Source organism: Sinohyriopsis cumingii, chromosome 6 (genome assembly GCF_028554795.1).
Source record: "Sinohyriopsis cumingii isolate HCF-2022 chromosome 6, ASM2855479v2, whole genome shotgun sequence".
Classification (NCBI taxonomy): domain Eukaryota; kingdom Metazoa; phylum Mollusca; class Bivalvia; order Unionida; family Unionidae; genus Sinohyriopsis; species Sinohyriopsis cumingii.
Window position 1 is genome coordinate 165,741,074 of NC_142966.1, and position 20,228 is coordinate 165,761,301.

Below are 20,228 nucleotides of genomic sequence, written 5' to 3' on the forward strand. Positions count from 1 at the left end.
AGAGTTATCACATTCCCATGTTGTGTGTGGTTTGGATTTTGTATGTAGCTTTAACAATTTTTCAATCATATTGCTATGATGTCTGTAGTGTGGCAGTTAATATTGATGTCTAGCACTGGGGCATCATGCCGCAGACATGTAGCATGATGTCCCCCCCAGTCACATTATCCTGATACCAGGCCAACCAGTCCTAACACTAGCCTCTTAATGCTGAGCGCCAAGCAAGGCAGCTGTTAGTACCATTTTTATAAGTCCTTGGTATGACTTGGCCTGGGATCAAACCCACGACCTCCAGCATCTGAGGTGGATGCTCTAATCACTAGGCCACCGAAGCGATCCACTCCCATGCTAACCATAGTTGCAATGCATCCTCTTCTTTCCTAGACATATCCTTTATTATAACACATTAATACAAGTCGGAAACCGATACACTACAGAGGGATCTCTTTCTTGAAAGTTCAAATACAATAACGTTGCATTGACAGAGCCCGAGACTCAAACCAACACAGACAGAGGTCAGTGATCCAATATTTCTGTTTTTAAAGTTTTTGGTTTTGCTGAGGTTTATCCAGACGTGGAAAAAGCCCTTTCCTAAGTGATCATGTGATGAGAGATAGAGAGAGAGGATATGCATTTATGAGAGCATCAGTTTCTATAAGAGTGCAAAAAATTAAGAAAGCTATTTTTAATGATATGTATTTAATCAAGAATTATCTTATCAATACAGATTCCTTTTCGAAACTTACATTACACAGATAATACAGTCAACAAGCATCTCTTATGAATAATATATGGAAATCAAAATATTAAGATGCTGTTTGTTCACCAATATCCATCATTCACTCACCATAGGTCTGCTATCATCTTTAAACAATAAAAACTTAATGCTGGCCTTTAAAGGATTCCCTCTGTTTTGTGTTTCTGATGTAAGATAATTAAAGTCAGAAGGATCATGTTATATTTTTAGTACTGTCATTTTAACTCCTCGATAATGCAAGTTAAATGTATGTTTTCACCTATCAAGATTTAGTCATACAGAAATTACTTCAACAGGGTTCATACAGAATTCTAAATGATAAATTCAAAGACTTTTCCCAAACTTTCAAAGACCACAAACATAGATTTCCAATACCTATTTTTGTTAACAATTTGTATACAAGTTATGTTATATGAGTAAACAACGAATGCAAAATAATATAATATTGTTTAATGATGAAATTCAAACCAGAGGTCTTAGAAACACTTAATCACGCGTATTTGGATGCAAATTTTTATCTGGGACACAGAAAACCACTTAGATGGGAGTCCTCCATATGCATACAATAACTGGAAGGCAAATTCTAAAGACTTACCAGTTCTGCTTCAGCCACCTGCTGAGGAGGAAAATGTGCTGATCAATTAATCATTTGGCTGTGCTGATATTTACAATGACAGCATTCAGTGGCTGAAAGACCCCAAGATGTGCATGTTGTCATTATAAAAGTTCATCAAAAGGGCATGACGCATCAAATACATCAAATAAACAACTTTAGCTTTCATTATTGTGTTCATTTCGGAGTGTAGCTAAATAAGTAGTGCATGTGACCTCAAAATCAAGACACATCAAGACAGACAAAATGCTGTTGCAAATCTGGAGAAGTATTTTAGGGTTAAAAAGCAAAATGACTAAGATTGTAATGAGATTCAGAAGAGTGCTAAAGTTGCTAGAACTGATAGTTTAGATGGGACAGTAGCCAAGTGTAAGAAAGTGTGCGATGCCTGACTTAGTGTTTGGAATAAGACCTTTCCTTTGGACAAACAAGAACTATATGTCAGTGGTATAAAGAATGTGGAAATTAAACTCAGTAGCAACCAATATTTCTTCTAATCGTAAATATTCCACACTTTTTCTTTGGAGACTGCAACTTCTGCTGGTGGGACTCCAATTTTTACCAAAATGGGAGTTATCATGGACTCCTAGTTTTAAAATCCTAATAAGACCTCTGAAAACTAAATTAATTTCCTAATTTCAAAAGAAAGAAACCAGGAAAACTCGACCACATCCAAATCTAACAACCTTGGACAATTTTATTTGTGATTATGCTGGAAAGAAATTAAAATGTTTGGGCTTATTTCAATTTTCGAAGACTTTTAAAGACCTCAGGGTAATCTGCTTGACTTTCCTAAACTTTCAAGGCCTTGAAAATGCTACCTTATTTTTCCCAAACTGTCAAAGACCTTCAAAGACCATAAGAACCCTGTTTAACAAGACCGCCAGGTTGCGTACTGGGCCTTATTGTAACTCGTGAAATATTTTGTTGCAGGTCATCGTGGCTTTTTTGCTAGAAGGTTCAGTTTTAAAAGTAGACCCTTAAAAATGCCCTGATGAGATAAGCTGATGCCCCCCTGCTGCTGCTGAATGTTTTATCAATTTGATTTTTATTTCATCCTTGCATATAAAAACTGTTTTAGTTTCAGTACACAAGTATGTATTTCAACTCTTTCATTCCATGGGTGACAGCTGTACATATTTTTATATTATCACATAAATGAATGTGAAAGCATAACCATCCACTCCTGCAATTTTCGCCTTAACTTACCAGTCTGATTTGTCATGTGACAATATTATGTGATGACAAGCTCTATTTTTAGATGGGGAAAGCCTAACACAGGTCAAAGTTTGATGCCTGTAAATGTGATTTTCATCCTTTTAGATAAAACACAAGGTTGATTTCAACATTTTTGGACATTTGAATCTAAGTGAAAATATGATATCTAAGTAAAAAATTGAACATTGATGCAGTTCTGCTCATTTAAATCTCACTCATGGGAAAGGGAAGAAAATAAAATTAATCAAAATCTGTAAGGTATCAAACACAGCAAGTTGCAAACATCAAATGATTCAAGGAAAGTTTAGGCATCCAGACACACAACTACCTCTTGTTCCAATTAACTATATAAACATGTTATTAAATGTTTAATGAGCACATGTCCAAAATATTGTAAATTCAATTTATTTTCTTAGATATGTATTCATCCTTAAAGCAATTACTTATCGCCATGCAGATAGTCTTTTCAAAAGTAGCATATCTCCAGCCATGCAAATAGACATTTTCAATAGCAAAATATTCAGAAATGATTCCTTTTTACATTTGCAGTAATTGTAAACTAAATATATACAAATTAATACATTGACCGGTACATAATTTCTTTTGTAACAAGCCCATGTTCATAGGGGTGGGGGGAAGCTTTTATCTTCTGGGAGGTAGGCCAAATATACTCCAACAATGTATTTTTGCAGGCTCTATATTATCACCACAAACTGGATTTTCTGAATAATTTCGGACATATGCCATCTAGCGATTGTTTACAGATGTAAAGCTGTAGTCCGTAAGGACGCAAATATCTTGTAGCACAATTTCCTCTAAAATATCAACATTTTTTAATAAGTTTACAGGAATTAGAATATGCATCACTTTTCTGTAAAGTGCATACAATTCCGTTTATCATCAGATACAAAGCTCCCATCTAACTTCATATACCTGCGTTGGCTTTGTTTATGAAATATACTCAGTGTATTGTCTGATGTTTGATGATTATAGGTCATATAGCAATGGAGACATATATATCCTAACAAGGTTATACCGTTAAGCTTGGAATTTCATTCCATGGTAGCCAATATGGACCACAATTGACAAAATGTTGCTTATGATCATACTTCTCATACATAAATAATACAAGAAGTTAAACTTTATTGAAATCCTTAATAATAACAATAATAATAATAACGAGATTAATAATAAATTTTTTAATATTTATATTTCTTTGCCCACATTGCACATACAAATTTTATAAAGTTCAATACTAAATTTTAATTTGTGATGTTGTTGTTCATGGCTTTCCACCTTAATTCTTTGTGCGTTCAATTTGATCATTGGATCATTGGGGGGGGGGGTATTTTTGCGTGTGTGTGTGTGGAAATATTCTGTCAGTGCAAGCATGACATTCCTGCTCATAGGTAAGTTGTAATTTACGTTTATTAACTTATGTGCGTACTATATCATACCTAAGTTAGGCGAATACCGAGACAATAAAGAGTTGTTCCCCCATGGTATCAGTAAATTAATTTGAGTCAGTTACCATATGCAGTTTTATTCACAGTTACGCGTTTCAATTGACAAAGATTTTTTATATAGGAATAGAAACTTTACAAATTATAAGTAAGAAGCAATAGCAAAACAGTTTTAATATATACCGATAACAACAACAAGTACCGCCAACGTTCCGGGCTAAGGCCCACAAAGTGTTTGGGACACATTTTGCACGTGTATCACTTGATGATCACTTTATTTTGTAGTACTTACTCATAGCGCACATTCTCAAAGAAGAACCTTTTCTCTTTTCATGCATTGCGGTTTCAAGTAAAAACAAAATAATGTTACTACTCACGCACCCGAAGATCAATTTCCAAGACCCCATCTAGCCTGGTTCCCAGTCCAAATGCATTCTCCACGATCAGAATCCAACAAGAAAACTCGGTACTAATTGTACGGAACAACTGTGAACCAATTCAGAAATGAGTTTACATAACAGAGATGGGGTCAGCAAACTGCGGCACGCGTGTCACTGAGGGGCACGTCAAGATGTTTTCTGTGGGACGCGAAGGGCATCCAAAACTTTTTAACAGTGTTACTCTCTTACTGGTGACACACACTCGATCATTTTGTAATTGATCCGGACAAAAAGTGGCACGCAATGTAATGTAAAATGGGTTGGCGAACCTGACATACAATATATATGCATACAATAGAATATAAAAGACGTTTTCGGCAATCTTGTTATCTCCCTTTCGTATTATTATTATAGTCTGACTCTACATCCCCGTTTGTTTGTACCCCCTACCGATTTAAAAAAAAAAAACAGAATGTTTAATGTGATAAAAAGTTATAGACTAAGTCAATTGAATCAGTGATTTATAATTTCTAACTAACTGTGACCAGAATGGACTATTGTTGACTTTCTCCTGCACCATTTCATGCTTAAGGGACTTTCCATACTAACACAGCACCATATTGCGTACACTATTGGCTAGTTTATTTCTATCAGACGACATAATGACGTAGTTCATCCTGTTCGGCAACTGCTAAATAATTGCAGAAATTACATAACGTTGAGAGTTTGGAATTATATCCCTCTGCATACATGAACATAGAAATTAAACCGCTTGTTAAATCCACATGAAAAGCGTAGTTCTCATTTTCCTTTGGTTGATTCGACATTGAAAATATCGGAAGCAGACGACTTATGTATGAGTCTTGATACACCCCTTTGTTGAAAATGGACTTGTCCAGAAACTGGAAATGGATCCTAACATGTCCGTCTATTGCACCGAAAACTTCCGTTACGCATGAAACGCGCATAAGATGACGGTGTTAGGGCCACTCTACTCAGAGTCAGGTTAGAAACTTAAACCAATAAATGAATTGACTAAGTTCCTTGCACTTTTTATAACATTAAAGGTTTATATTATTTAAATCGGTATGGGGGTACAAACAAACGGGTTTGTGTTATCAGACTATAGGTATTTGCTACAACGATAGGTGTGTGTATGTGTCAGAGCAGCGGGGTGGTGGAGGGGGTAGCTACGATGTCGTAGCCTCAACTTGATTTGTTGTGGTTGAGGCTAAGAACTGATCCCATATCATGGAATGGAGCAAAATAAAATCATCACTAAGGTCAGAAAAACAAACAGTGTAGAAATCAACTACATAAGTATAATCATGTTGTGAAAGAAGTTTGGCTTATTTTGAATTTATTAAGCCCTTACCCGATAAAATAAATTGGCATGGTTACTCTAACCTTATCCTGTCCGCCATGACAGATAACGCGAGACTCTCGCCGTGACCTCTTTTCTACGTAAGGCTTGCCAGAATATATTTTGGATATTCTACGCTATATTATTATCAATCAAGTGCGAATAATCGCTTCTTGGTTGAATTTCAAAGTTGCCGATAAACCGTATTTACTTTTAATGCGCAGAATTTCTGACCCAAACGGCGCCAAAGTTTTACTACGATTTGTTTACATTTCCAAATAAGGCGTCAATATCCTTATATGGCACACAAACAAACGAGGCTGAGAACGGAAGTAATCGTTATTTGAAATAACATGGCGGACGATCTAAACGAAAATATCGGCTGAAAAAAGTAAACGAGATTTTACAGCTATTTCTACAATGATTTTCGATACTTCCGGTATTAAATAAGAGGACTACTCTATTTATTGGATTATATGGAAGGAATATGTTTAAAGTGTTATTATTAGGCTAAAAGAGCGCCGGGTGTGATTCACACCCGGCTTGCTCCATTAACACGTATATGCTCATGTTAGTACCCTGTCCACGAGGTAAGAGTAAGGGTACTAATATTAGTACTAGTGGAGGGGGCAGACCGAAAAAGAGTGGAGGCCGATTTTTGGAGGGAGCCCCTCATCAAGGTCCCGTTTTGCAAAATGGGGCTAAAATACAAAGCGGTGTTGACTCATTATACTATCCAAAGAGCAATCCTAGGCTTGTATGCATGAGTACCCTACCGAGGGTGGGTAGCGCGACCAATAAATAAACATGGTGGCCGACAAGTTCATCTCACCGAAAATAAATAGCAAAAGGAACTGCCCACAGCCAGGTTGAATGACGCTGGATATCTGTTAAATCTTGGGCAATTGTTATATTTTTCTTTTTCCATTATAATTGTTGGATCGCAACGTGCGAGCTTTTAGAAATTCAGAGGGTTTTTATTTTTACATTGCAGTTGTTGGATCGCTAAGTGCGAAATGAGGTTTTTGGTTTCTTAATTTGTAATCAAGCTCACACACCCTAATGAACCCCGGATTCTTATGAATTAACACCCTTTTGGGGGTTCAGGAGGGCCCAGGCAAGTTACCCCGGGTTAGTTTTAAATTCATCAGTTTACAATTACCAATTTAACGGGATTTCGTCATTTTTCAGTGTGTCCCGCCACCCCCACCCACCCACCCACACACACACACACACACACACACACACTGTAACAGCATCTGTCGCAGACGCTGACACTATGTCTATCGCGTTTATCATTTTTTGGACTCGAATTCATGAAGTAGTTTTCGCTGGTTGATCGAAAGTTTGTACGCTTTAATAACTTCGGCCACTGTTTCGGTTAAGAATATACGATAAAATAATTTATATGAGAATACACGTTTACTGAACAGACATACATTAAACATACACGCGCATTCAGATCGTATAACTGAGTTATTAACAATTTATCTTTAATGTAACAGGTATATTTCTCTAACGAGTGAACAATAATCGATTTTTATCTTATAAATACCAGTGAGATAATAGCGTATTCAACCATGTGATCTCATGTGGGAAACAATGCGTGTTATTAATAGCGCATAGGTATTTTTAGAGCGTACACGTGACCAAGGCAATGTCTTAATTTTGAGTATTATTGAGATTCCAGCAATTCATTGTAGTTGGGGGAAAAATACGTTACTGGATATACTGAAAATTTACTTTTTGATTAAACAAGTTTGAAGTAGCTGAGTTAGTTACACAATTTGCGACAAGTTGTACTGATAATGGATTGATATAGAAATATTTTCCAGCAGCGTACGTCAATGAAAAATCTTTCTTTCTTCTCCGATCTCTAAATTGATGAACTAACTGTTTGCAGATTTTTTTGTGTTTGCCTGTCTTTCCAGGCATTGTATTTTCGCTTTTTGTGATGGCCTGTAAATTTTCCAAATGGTTATCTCTTCTAGTTGAGTTTACGTGGTCAATAACTAAACCATCATTGATAATGCCGTCAAAACACTCATAAACAAATCTATGAACAGGATATCTTTTTCCCGACAGTGAATCACATGTAGCACGTATTTTCGACAACGTTTATAGTTTTCTTTTCTTGCAGTGTCGTATAATACAGGCTTTGCTCGCTTCGTAACTAACGAATATTGGATGACATCTAGATTCGTCGAGATCAATATTTTTTTCAGCTTTCTCCATTTTATTATTTTGCTTTCTCTAATACGGAATTATTTTTTATTTATCTCTCTTGTAGGCTTGTGTGTTATTTTTACGTTTATCATCAGCGTTCATTATCTCAAAATAACTTTCAACGCGCGATATTTTCGTCCCCCATAAGTGACACATATCTATGTTTTTTCTTCCCCCACCCTCCCCCGCCCCATATAAAATACAGTTTAGGGCCAGTACTGCCAATTATGACATTGATCATGCGAACACTATAATAATCTCCCCGACAGGGCTTTTCACAAGGAATTACTGATCGATCTTTAGCCATATGCAGGTATTTTTTGCCGTAGGCATAATTATAGTATATCATTCTTTTCTAATTAGAAGAAAGTTATATTATATTAGAGAACGCATATCATATATTAGCAATGACTAATTCCACTGTTGCAAAACAAATACAATAACGGTATTTTAGTCTAGCCAGGATAAAACCAAATTTTTCAAGGTCGAAAATTGCACAAGAAAAATTACGAAATGAGATAAAAGCGTTATAACCGCGAGTTAAATAGAGATTGTCCGCAACAGAACCAAAGAAGAGTGGAGACCAGTTTTTTGAACGAGTACGAAATAAATTATAGGAGATGGAACCACAACACGCTACTAGCTTTGATCTGGATAGAACGACCAAAGATAAGAAACAACCACCATTCGAACTACAGTTGCATGATTTTAACCAAATTTCGAAGTACGCATTGATCAACGATGGCGCTGCTCATGTTTTTTTTTTGTTTTTTTTTTTTTTTTTTTTTTTTTGTTTTTTTTTAACATTTAAGATTGATGGCGATGGAACATTTATTGATTCCACAATGAATGGCAAACGAGCGGCTTCTGCTATTAATAAGCTTGTTTTTAACAGTAAGTACATAATCAGAATTAAAGTTATTGTCGAACATATCAGCGAAGATGGTTCGACTTGGATTATTCGTGATAAACTCAACCCTGTCAAGGGATCACGTCGACATAATGTCGTTACGATAAATAAAAATTCTAAACGTGGTATTTTCACTGGAATAAACTAACCATAGCATAATAACTCTTATCCAGTTTCCGTAGTTGTTTACACAATTTATCGTTTAAATGAACCAGACATAGATGCTCTTGTTCCGATGAAAACAGGCTGGCTAAATTGGGTTACTCAACGTGTCAGACAACATTTTGTAAATTCTAAACGTGTAAATAGACTTATAGAATCACGAATAAAAAAATAGCACAATGGGAAAACTCTCTAATCAACAGAGCTAAGATAGATGACTTGGTTAATTGAGAGAAAGAAAGAAAAAAAACATTAAAGATTCCGATAATTATAAAAACAATAACAAACGACATTTTGTACAATTCTGGTAAATATTGTAGTAAGTGTTCTCAAATAATTTTATATGAGCAAAATTCACATGCGTGGACTGACTCGGTGAAAAAAATCAAAGAAAGAGAATAATACGACTTTACCACGGTGACATCTACGAAGAAATCTACAAAATAAGTAAGCATGACCCTGTATCAGTCTGGTTATTTCAGGGAGATGTTTCTATAGATGAATGAACATTTGATCAGTTTATGTTACGGTCTGGAGTTATTAATCGGAATGAATCACTCCAACAAAATATGAAAAATAGTTTGATAAAATATAACATAGACAACGATGAATTACTCAAAAACTGTTTTACGGCGTCATCTGTTCTTGTGCATATAACCAAAAAATAATCATGGTGGCCAACTCCAAAAGAATTTATCGATGATGTATTACAATCTTGTGCCGAATTGGAAATGGCGGTTTTTGGAACATAAAATATAATTCCTCCGGTATGATTTCTGTTGACAATGTCGCTGCTTATCCGGTGGCCTTTCTTGTACTTGCGAATATCATCGTTATTTTGTACAATTCGGGCACCCAACACACGAAATGAATAGATTTGCAATAGATGGGCCACTACCAAACATCCATCTTGGTAGATTTGCCGAGATTGAATCATTCGAGTTTTCAGCGAGTATACATCATGTGATACCAATCTGATTTGTTAGACACTTTAATAAAACTGATGCCAGTGTCAATTTCAAAGATTGCTACGCATAAAAACCCAGCGAGGTTGGGCTATAATGGTGTTATTACGAAAGAAATGTTAAACACTAAGATTTTAACGTTATTAACGATAACCTATGAAGTAATTTCTTACAAAAACAACAAAAAACAAGTTTGGTTATCGCAAGATGACAAAGAAATATGATGAAAAATTGTTGGTAAATTTACTTCGTATTCATCATGTCGTACGATACTTTAATTTGGATGCTCTTGTTTTAGAAATGGACCAAGATTATTAGTATTATATTGTACAGGGAGAGAAGGAAGGAAAGAGTGGAAAAAGCGAAACATAGGACACCATTTTTGGTTCTGTTATTTTTGCGGTTTTGTAGGACAAAGATAATTAAGACAACTATACTTTATATCTGAGAAATGTTCATTTTTATTCATCCATCGATTTAAAAAAAAGAAAATGTTATATGTATTGTCGACTGACTGCCAGGAGCATTTGCTGTATATCCCAAATTTAAGAGATGTCACGTTGTGCAGCACACGCTACAAACAATGAAACAAAGCTTTCCACAGAACTACGAACATCACCAAAACAAAGTCTTGTTCTACTGCACTCTAAATGCAACGGAGAGACAAAAATAGGTCACACGTTGTACATTTTTTCTCCCTGAACGAATGGATTTGGCTTTTGAATCAGAGTTTACCATAAGGTGGGTCACACAATGCAGTTAAACTCATGTTTTTGTTGAAAAAGAAATGTATTTGTTTTTCCTTTCTGAAAAACAGTAGATCTAATGTTAGAAAAAAAATTCTGTGACACATAGCAGTACCAAACTAGGGCAAAGTAAGCACAAGCACAAGTCAACTCAAGATTTTATATCATCCAACGATTGACTTATGGAAGATAAAATATCGGTTTGGAATTTTTAGTGATGTAAGGTTTTAATGAGTGACGCATTGTTTTTTTCTAAGATTGTGTGGCAAAAATATTGCCTAGGCGCAGGGCACATCGACTATCTTGAGTGTCGATTTACAATCCCTCTTTTGTGTATTGTACTACTTTTTTACCACACTTACTGAACTCTACCCTTTTTGTTTGCGTTTTGAAACTGACAAAAGATTTCTCACTTGGACATTTTGACGTACACACATTCACATAGGTAGAGAGAGAGAAGTGATAAAGTATTGGGTGGGAGTTTTTTTTTCAAACTAGCTAATTTAGGATTTATATGACGTGAACATTTCTAGTCAAGTTGCATGTGTGTGCGTGTTTTGGAAAATGGCACAAAAATAGGTTATAATTTTTTTTCGCGTGACACTTGTATAGCGGAAAGTCTGTGCAAGTGTCAAAAACTAATGACTTTATATGGTTTGTAGACATTTCCACTTTAATAAATGTGGTGATAGTTGTTGTTTAGATAAAATCCAGGCAACTTCACAACACACCTGCTCTGCCTCTTACTTTGGTCTTAGGAGAGATCGCCTTTGTGGGTGAAGTAACAGTGGTAAGAGCAATAAGATACATCGTGGATGCTGGAGAAAAAGGTGAAGAAATGAGTTTACGATTTAAAAAAAAAATAATATATCATATAAGGGAACAAGTTTGTTAAATCAGTCTTGGTTGCCATCGTGGTTCAACGACAAAATTAGAAATGACAGAGAATGAGACATCCTTGCCGACCACTGTAGTTTTCTGCAGTATCTACAGCAAAGTAAATTCTCCCTCTTGATGATGGTAGCTGTCTTTCTTTCTTGTGACTTGTTTGTTTTGTGGTAGATTTTGAATCAAATGATAGTCAGCTTCCAAGTCACAGAAGATGGAAAGTCACAGAAACAAAATATTGCAAAGAAATGCTGACAGAAAGAATGGAGACTCCCAAAAAGAAAAGTCTATTATTTGGGTACAAAACATTTATTCAAGGATATATATGGGGTCTATGGCCTGTTCTTGGGTCTAAACACTATCCATTTAATACATAAAATTTGAACATGGAACAAACATATTTACAAGTTATCTACATGTTCATCTCTATATTCCAATTCAAAATACTTTACACATTTCTCGTTACTCAACACATTCTAGTTCATAAACTTTCAAATCCCATGTACACAATGATCTTTCCATACTTCAAAGTCCTAATACAAATAATATGTATCATTCATATGCTCCTCACGTATCCATGTAAAGTCTGTACATATTTCTCATCCATATACTACTTTTAGCCAATTGTGAAGACATTAGCTTTCACTAACTTTTCTCTTCCACACTTTATAAACGATAACACACGGCATTAAATCTATCTTTCAAAGTAATCAGTGTTTCAAATATTTCCCTTGCTTTTCCACAACACATACTTTTACCACCATAAAAATCATCCTGGAAATCTTGCCCGATACAATCGAAGCAATGCTGCATATGCAGTCTTCTATTCATTTCTCTCTGACCCATTCTCAATGTATACTTTAGTCTTTTTTCTCCAACACTTTCATTTGTACGTAAAACTTGTAAATCATTTCTATCAGTTCAAGTGGAAGCTTTTTGACCTTTTCCAACACATCATCACTCCTCTTGTTTGCATAGTCACTATTTAGGTTCCACAACGAATCCCATATTGGCCTGGTCCTGGGGTCTGGGACGGAGACTGTCTTTTTAATGCCGTCTCAACCCTTTTGTGCGATACTGAATCCAAGTCCGTTGAATTGTGCAACAAAACAGCATTTAATGATGCTGCTTGAAGAGTCAATGATATTAGAACATCCAGATAGATCAAGTATTGTTGTCGCCATATTGTTCCGACGCCGCGTTAGAATGCGCTCAGACAGGGAGCGTTACCTCGGAATGGACTATGATTGTCTTTTCCATGGTTACAAAGCTTCCATTACGTAATGTTTATCCAGCTGTAAATGGTGCATTAGACCTGACATTTAGGGCGCGTAATGCAACCTTCAACAATGCATCAGTAGGATCGATGATTCAGTAATGTGGAGCAATGTTGCTAAACCAACTAACGCCCTTTTGGGTTAAAAAAAAAGGAAAACATTGACCCCTAACCATTTCCTGGCTTAACTAGAAACAATGTAAATGGCACATCCATCAATAACCAGATCATCAGTAAACCATCAATCAGTTACCCGACCACCAAACTTCAGTGAACCCCCAATCAGAAACTCGACCATCATTTCCAAAACCATCAGTGAACCATTAACCGTCAGCGAACTGCGAATCAGAAACCCAACCATCAGTGAAATAACCGTCCGGACACCACCAGTCTGTAAACCGATGGTCAGTGAACGACCAAGCAGATTCACAGCATCAATAGGTATCCTGGCCATCAGTGAATATCCCAGTAATGACATACCTAAACGTATAGTAAAAGTCACACGGATCGTGTTAACGCTGATATAAATGTAAAAACTAATTTTAGTTTTAAAATTTAATTTTAATCTAGTTATAACAATGTTTTCTAATTATGATTTTTGAGTGATCTGCACTTTAATTGTCTTTACATAATTTCCAAACGAAAATTATCGATCGCTATGGACTTTTACAATGACAGTTCGGCGTTGACTGGGTCACGAATGTTGATCTTGGATTGAACTATTACTAGTGCGGGGGGGGGGGGAGGTATCTTCGCGTAAATAAGAAATTGCACGCATTTACAGTCATCTCCGGTGAGGATGTTCAACCATGAATGGTACAGAGAAGTAACATACAGTAAGTTTTATTCTTAACTTGTACATATAACACTTCTTCAAAATGATAATTTAGCATGATGTAAAATTTAACAAAATTCTGAATTGACAGCGGTGTTTCTACTGTCTTTACGTGTATGAAAGAATATACTTGTATGGGAAAAAACATTTATCATGTACAAATTGAAATAATTAGTACCGGTATTTTTCATGTAAGCGTTTTGTCAGGCTTTGCTTATAAATGACGACATTGTCGCGTCTTTGTATATGTTTGAAGTACAACTTCTTCCACACCGCAAGTGCGTTCCCTCTTACATCCTAACGCGCGACAAAGACCGGTTTAAACGGGATCACCCCTCTTGCTTGAATGTGCCTAAAAATGCTCCTCGTGGTCATTCAAAACAGAGCTTCAACATACGTCAATTTGACGAAGAGATATACCAGTCTACTTGACAAATATGTCGCCAATAACCTTGCACTGGAATCAATAAAGACAAACCAAACATGGTCAGTTGTGACAGGTTTAGTTACAATTATTGAATTGGCATCAAGCGTTGAGAATTCGGGTAAAGTTATCTTTGCTGGGCCTCACTTGGAATTTGAAGAATGAGAAGTTTATGGACATAAGAGATACATTGTGACTTTAAAACGAATTGAAAATCACAGTAAACTACCACGCGTACGATCTGGCATAAATGAGAACATGTTCTTCATAGTTGACAATACACTCAATGAGGACAAAAGGAAAACTGGAAAGAGGGGAGAGTTTTGTGATGATTCTGGAACGAGGATGAAAGATACTTCTCCCACACATTTCTTTGTCACACTAAACGAGAAACTGATCAACCTTATGAAGAGAGACGGAGAATATTGCACTGAAAAATAATTAAACGGTGTGCGCGTTACCATCCACCTGAACCACAAACAGATGATTCGGACGTGTTAGTAATGCATGGGGCATATATCAAACACAAGAATGCTCTAGAATACAAGAGACGTGTAACTTGGATAGCACATGTGCCACACTACGACACCGTCTACAACTGTCTCTATTATAGAGTATGTTGGTGCATTTCCTGGGAGGACAATTCATGGAAACGCATTAAAACCTGAAGTACATGAAGAATATATAATAATTACAAAAAGCTCAAAAGAGGTAGCTGCAAGCATGGTAAAACAAGACTCAAAAAAAACCAAAAAAACAAACAAACAAAACACCAACAAACAAACAAAACAAAAAAGTGTACAACAAAAAATTAAACCAAGGATAAGATGTTTACGACAATGCTAGAAATATCAGGGTTGTCCAAAACATTAAATACAAACAAAAAAGACAAGAACAGTAACCCGTCAAAGATGTTTACAACAGAAATCTTGGCGACCACATTCTAAATGTGGAAAGTGTATTCTCAACACCCCTTCATAAAAGTTACCCGACACGTTGAGTCTGGCCCGTCCATCATAATATACATAGACGCACAGACATGGGATATAAAACAATTCTGTTCTAGGAAGGAGGGAACTGTATTAAATGTGGACAAAACATTTGATCTTCATGAAATGTACTCAACTTCAAACGTTTCCAATGCTGAACACTTATATGAACCGATAGCAGAGAGTCTCCTATCTTTTTTTTTTTTTTTTGGCTTGTCTTTTCTACGTGGTAAATTTGATCTTGAAACTTACAATGCTTTCTTCTCACAAATTGCCAGTCATTTGACAAATGAAGAAATATAAAACTTGTTTGTCGGCTCAGATGACGAAACTGCGATTCGTAAAGTTTAAAATGGTTATTCCCTGGATCGACATAGATTGCTTGCACACTTTACTTGAAGAACAATGTGACTGATTATTTAAAAAAAAAAGGGGGGGGGTAAAACGATGAAAACCACATAAATGCAATACAAGTTTGTCAAATTTTTAATCAGTATAGATATAGAGGAAAGAGAGAAATAAAAGCTGTTAAATTGTTGTAATGTTTTCATTAAAACCACATGAAAGAAATAGAAGTTGGTTAATTTGTACTATATATATAGAAGAGAGAGAGAGAGAGAAGTTCCATGTTATCTTTGTAGCATTTTCATTAAAACATGTTCTGAACATATGTAAAACAAAATGAAAAACACATTTGTTACTTATGATTTTTGTATTTAAGTCCATACAATGCAAATAATACTATTTAATGTCCATAGTTGTAATTTCTTTTATCAATTACTCAACATTACTGCCAATTAATTCCACATACTGTCAATTACTGCCAACTGCTGTAAATTACTATGTTTAGGGAAAAAGATTTTATTCGCGGGAAATCCAAAATAGATGTTGTTTTGTGACAACTAAGGCAATGCAGAAAGCATGGTCACGGTAACACACACTTCTTGTATGATGCTAAAATATTGCAGTTATCTCTGATCACTTTAGCTATTTGTGTATATCGCTAAGTAACATATATACCATCATTATTTTTATGTCTGCCTAGATAAAATATTCTAGCTGGAATTGATTGTTTCTCCGGCATTACCTCGTCATATACTACTAAATTATTAATAAATCCATCGAGGTCATCTACAGATGGTGCTTCATCAGTATCGATAATAAAATTAATATCATTATCATCTTCGTCCAACGATCTTGCATTTTCATTAAAATCTTTAAGTGCATCGTAACATCTCTGATCATCAACTAACAGTCCCACTAAATACAACTTATCCCATTTGAGCCATCTCATTATTAGATTAAGTAATAATTGCGTCTAACCAGACCCAGATGGGCCTATGCTAATTGGTCTGATAGAAGTTGGTATCACTGGATGATGTTTTACTGGCTCTTGCTTTCGTGTCGCTGAGAAATCAATCACATCCATGTTATACAAATATAATAAATAATATGGATTTATATTGTGCTCGATGTCGAGCATCCACCCCCACAAGTGGATTAACAACAATAATAACAAAAAATAAAAAACGTGCACTTACAGGCAAAGTGTGAAATGTGGTACAAATAAATGTAAATTTATTTTGTCTCGTACGAAAACAGGTGGTGATATCGCTACTTCCGTTAAGCAAATTACCAGGAACTCCATGGGCGAAATACCCAGGAGAAAAACATCTTCCAGGATATAATTATTGTGGTCATGGAACCCGACTTGATATCCGACTTGACGAGCGAGATCAGCCAAGACCTGGAAAGTATCCAATAAATGCTATTGATCAAGCATGTCACGTTCATGATGTAGCTTATAAAAGTAAAGATTTACAACAAGGAAATATTGCAGATGTGAAGTTGATTCACTCGTTAAATTCCATTAAAAAAATCTTTCAGAGAATCATTAGCTAATTGGGTGGTAAGATCTGCGTTGAAAGTTAAACTAGTATTAGGAGCCGGTAATTAATCAACCAATTATTATAAAATAATGGAATTGATTTATTATAGCCCAAGAGGATATTGGAGGGGTAGAGCAGCGATTAGTAAACTTACCGATGCAGCAAATGTTATATGTTCTGTTGCTGCAAATTCGTTAGCACGGCAGGCAATATGGAAAATTTATTTACCACCTCCTAAAACAATTCCGCATGCACATTTTGATGTCAACACTCCTAATGAAGTTCATCAAGCAATTATTTTGCTTTCACAACACGATACTATTAAAATTGGTAAACGTCAATCACGTACATACAATTACGCGTTAACTGTCGTTGACAGCGCAAGTAGATAAAAGGAAGCAGAGCCGTTATCAACTAAAGCAGCAGCTGAAGTTGTATCTACTTTTGAACGAATTTATCAACGAGGATCCTTGCGATGGCCACGGTTGCTACAGATTGATCCTGGCAAAGAATTTCTTTAGGCAGTATCATCTCTGATGAAAACACATAATGTCAAAATCAGACGAAGACATATTGCAATTCATCGGGATCAGGCAATTGTTGAACGATTTAATCGAACACTTGCTGAACGATTATTTGGGTATCAATATGCAAAGGAACTACTTCAGAAAAATATGAGATCTCGCGAATAGGTTGCAAGATTACCAAGTGTGATAGCTGCGTTAATAATGAAATTACTCGTGTAATTTCTATGAAACCATTATTCCAATCACACAAAAACATAGACCAATACAACGACATGACTTTTCAAAACAACCAGTGCTAGGTAATGTTACTGTAAGATATTTATATGAATCTGGTGAACTTGAAGGTGGTAAAAAAAGAGCTACTGATCTTATTTGGAGTGTGTCGACACAAACAATTTCTAGCTTTGTAAGATCCACAGGTAGACCTGCAATCTACAGAATAGATTCAACTGCTCCTCAACGTGTATTTGTACGTGAACAATTACAAGTAATTCCTGAAGATTCACAATTACCACCGCATTCACTTTTGTAAACTATCGCCTCAATATCGATTACATTCAAGACAGGTCAGCATCACATTTTCGCGTGTGTGACCAAGACTGACTATTAATTCTATCTACGGTAAACTGGCAAGGATTACTATTTCAATATTGCCACAATATTACTGTGTTACAGCTCGCACAATGATCATTTTGCTGTTGTTTCAGTGTCATGATAATTCAACATCAAGATCAAAGTCGCGCTTAATTTGTTTTTCACACTATTTATAACTCATTTTTTCTTACTATATCATCGTTTGTTTCCTGAATTTGATTATTATTTTCTGTGACGTCTATGACAATTCTCCGCAACTGATATATTTTTCTGACTCGAGAGACTGCGAGATAAACTGCGACACGATCATCGAACATCCAGACACTTGTATCAGGGATGGTTAATTCTTGTGATGAATGAATTGTCATTGCGTATACTAGCGTCCATGGAGTTTATAGATAGTGCGCTCTCAACAACACTGACAGGAACTAAAACAATATCATTTAATACAAGATTTTGTTTCTCTTACGTTCCAGGTATGTCAGCGTCGATATGTTGTCGTCGCGTATCTGCTGGTCGATTACACAATGGTACGGGTTGATTTGAAATTTTTTCATTATGTAACAAATAATTATTGTTGAAGTGTATCATGAACTATCTTTCTATTTGAAACTATCAAATCATTTAATATCCATAAAGTCCGAAAATTATTAATTTCTGAAATTATTTCACGCATTATTTCACACTGAATTTTAATCGGCCGTAGTCTGATTAATTTCTTAAACTCTCCTAATTCTGAATCAAGTGATCTATGATCATCAGTTATATCTTCATAATAATCCACACGTTTTTTCAGCCATTTATGTGGAGAATATCCACCAAAAGGTGGTGGTTGACCATGACCGCCACATAATATTACAGCAGCATTTTTTGTCTATAACAAATCAAGAAATATTTGCAACCCTTCTAATGAAACGGTGCATATTTCATCCCAAAGAATAATCCTTGGAATATATTTCTCGCCCATTCGTTCATGAGTCCATTTATCTCCCTTCCATCGAAAGAATTTATGATAAGTCCATGATTTAATATTTCTTTCTTTCATTTCTCTTGCGAGTCTATGTGTTGGTGTTAATACAACTATAGCAAGATTCTGAAATAAATCAATCACACGAGTTGTTTTACTTCAACCTCCTGGCCAATTGAGATAAACTCTTTTATGTGTAGCTACAGGATTAAATACAGATAGTGCAGATGACAATTTTGATATTAGATTTCTTTGTGATATTAAATATCCTTTATTTCATCGTCGGCGGATTCCGATTAATTAAGTATATTTTCTTGTTTTACTCTCCATTCACCCCATGATGCATGAGTGCCGACATGTAGTTGTTCTAGCAATCCTGTATTTTTTTATTGATATAAAATGAATCCGTAGCGACTATGACAGCAAACTCAGAAACTCTATTTATCATCGATAGTAGATTTATTAAAACAGACGTGAGCATTTGATATCTCAAACGAATAAACTGCGATGACTCGAAATCAATATAACTCACATTTGTACCTAAATTAGTTCCGTCTGATAAAATAGTATTACTTCGACTTATAAATGTGTTTCTATTCGTTGAATCGGCAATTATGAAATCGAATTCAGTATCATCTATAATTAATCTTGTACAATGTCGTTTATGATCATTTGATCCTCCTTGTGTGAATTTACCGATTATTTTTCTGCCAAGATCTTTTGCGATTTTATTCTCAAAATCAGTCATATCAGGATTTTTATTATTTTGATATTTCCTTTGTTGTGGTAACAAAACAGATTCTGCGAACTATATTATATGATTGCTTCACTTACAATCAACAATATCAGTATTTTTAAGTCGATCATATGCCGTAATAATACTGTTGGTGCCCACATTTTTTCTGAAAAATGTTTGCCAAACCAGACATAACAAATTGGATGAGGATACAAGCAAATCCAGTCAGGTCAAAATCTGATAATCGTTCATTTATCGATACTCTGATGATCTCGTATGTTGGATGTCCAAATCGCTCAA

At 35.5% G+C, this 20,228-nt stretch overlaps 1 protein-coding gene across 4 annotated transcripts in view; it reads right to left on the minus strand.

The window, feature by feature from the left end:
* The window catches only part of LOC149798471 (uncharacterized), a 78,493-nt gene extending 73,967 nt beyond the window's left edge, over nt 1–4,526 (minus strand). For 2 of the 4 annotated variants that reach the window (XM_089963668.1, XM_089963665.1), the window contains exon 1: nt 4,344–4,491. The gene's annotated coding sequence lies outside the window, so the exon portion shown is untranslated. Of the gene's footprint in view, nt 1–4,343 lie in introns of all 4 variants that reach the window. The other 2 variants (XM_089963666.1, XM_089963667.1) reach the window with 2 other exon arrangements.
* Between the last annotated feature and the right edge of the window lie 15,702 nt (nt 4,527–20,228).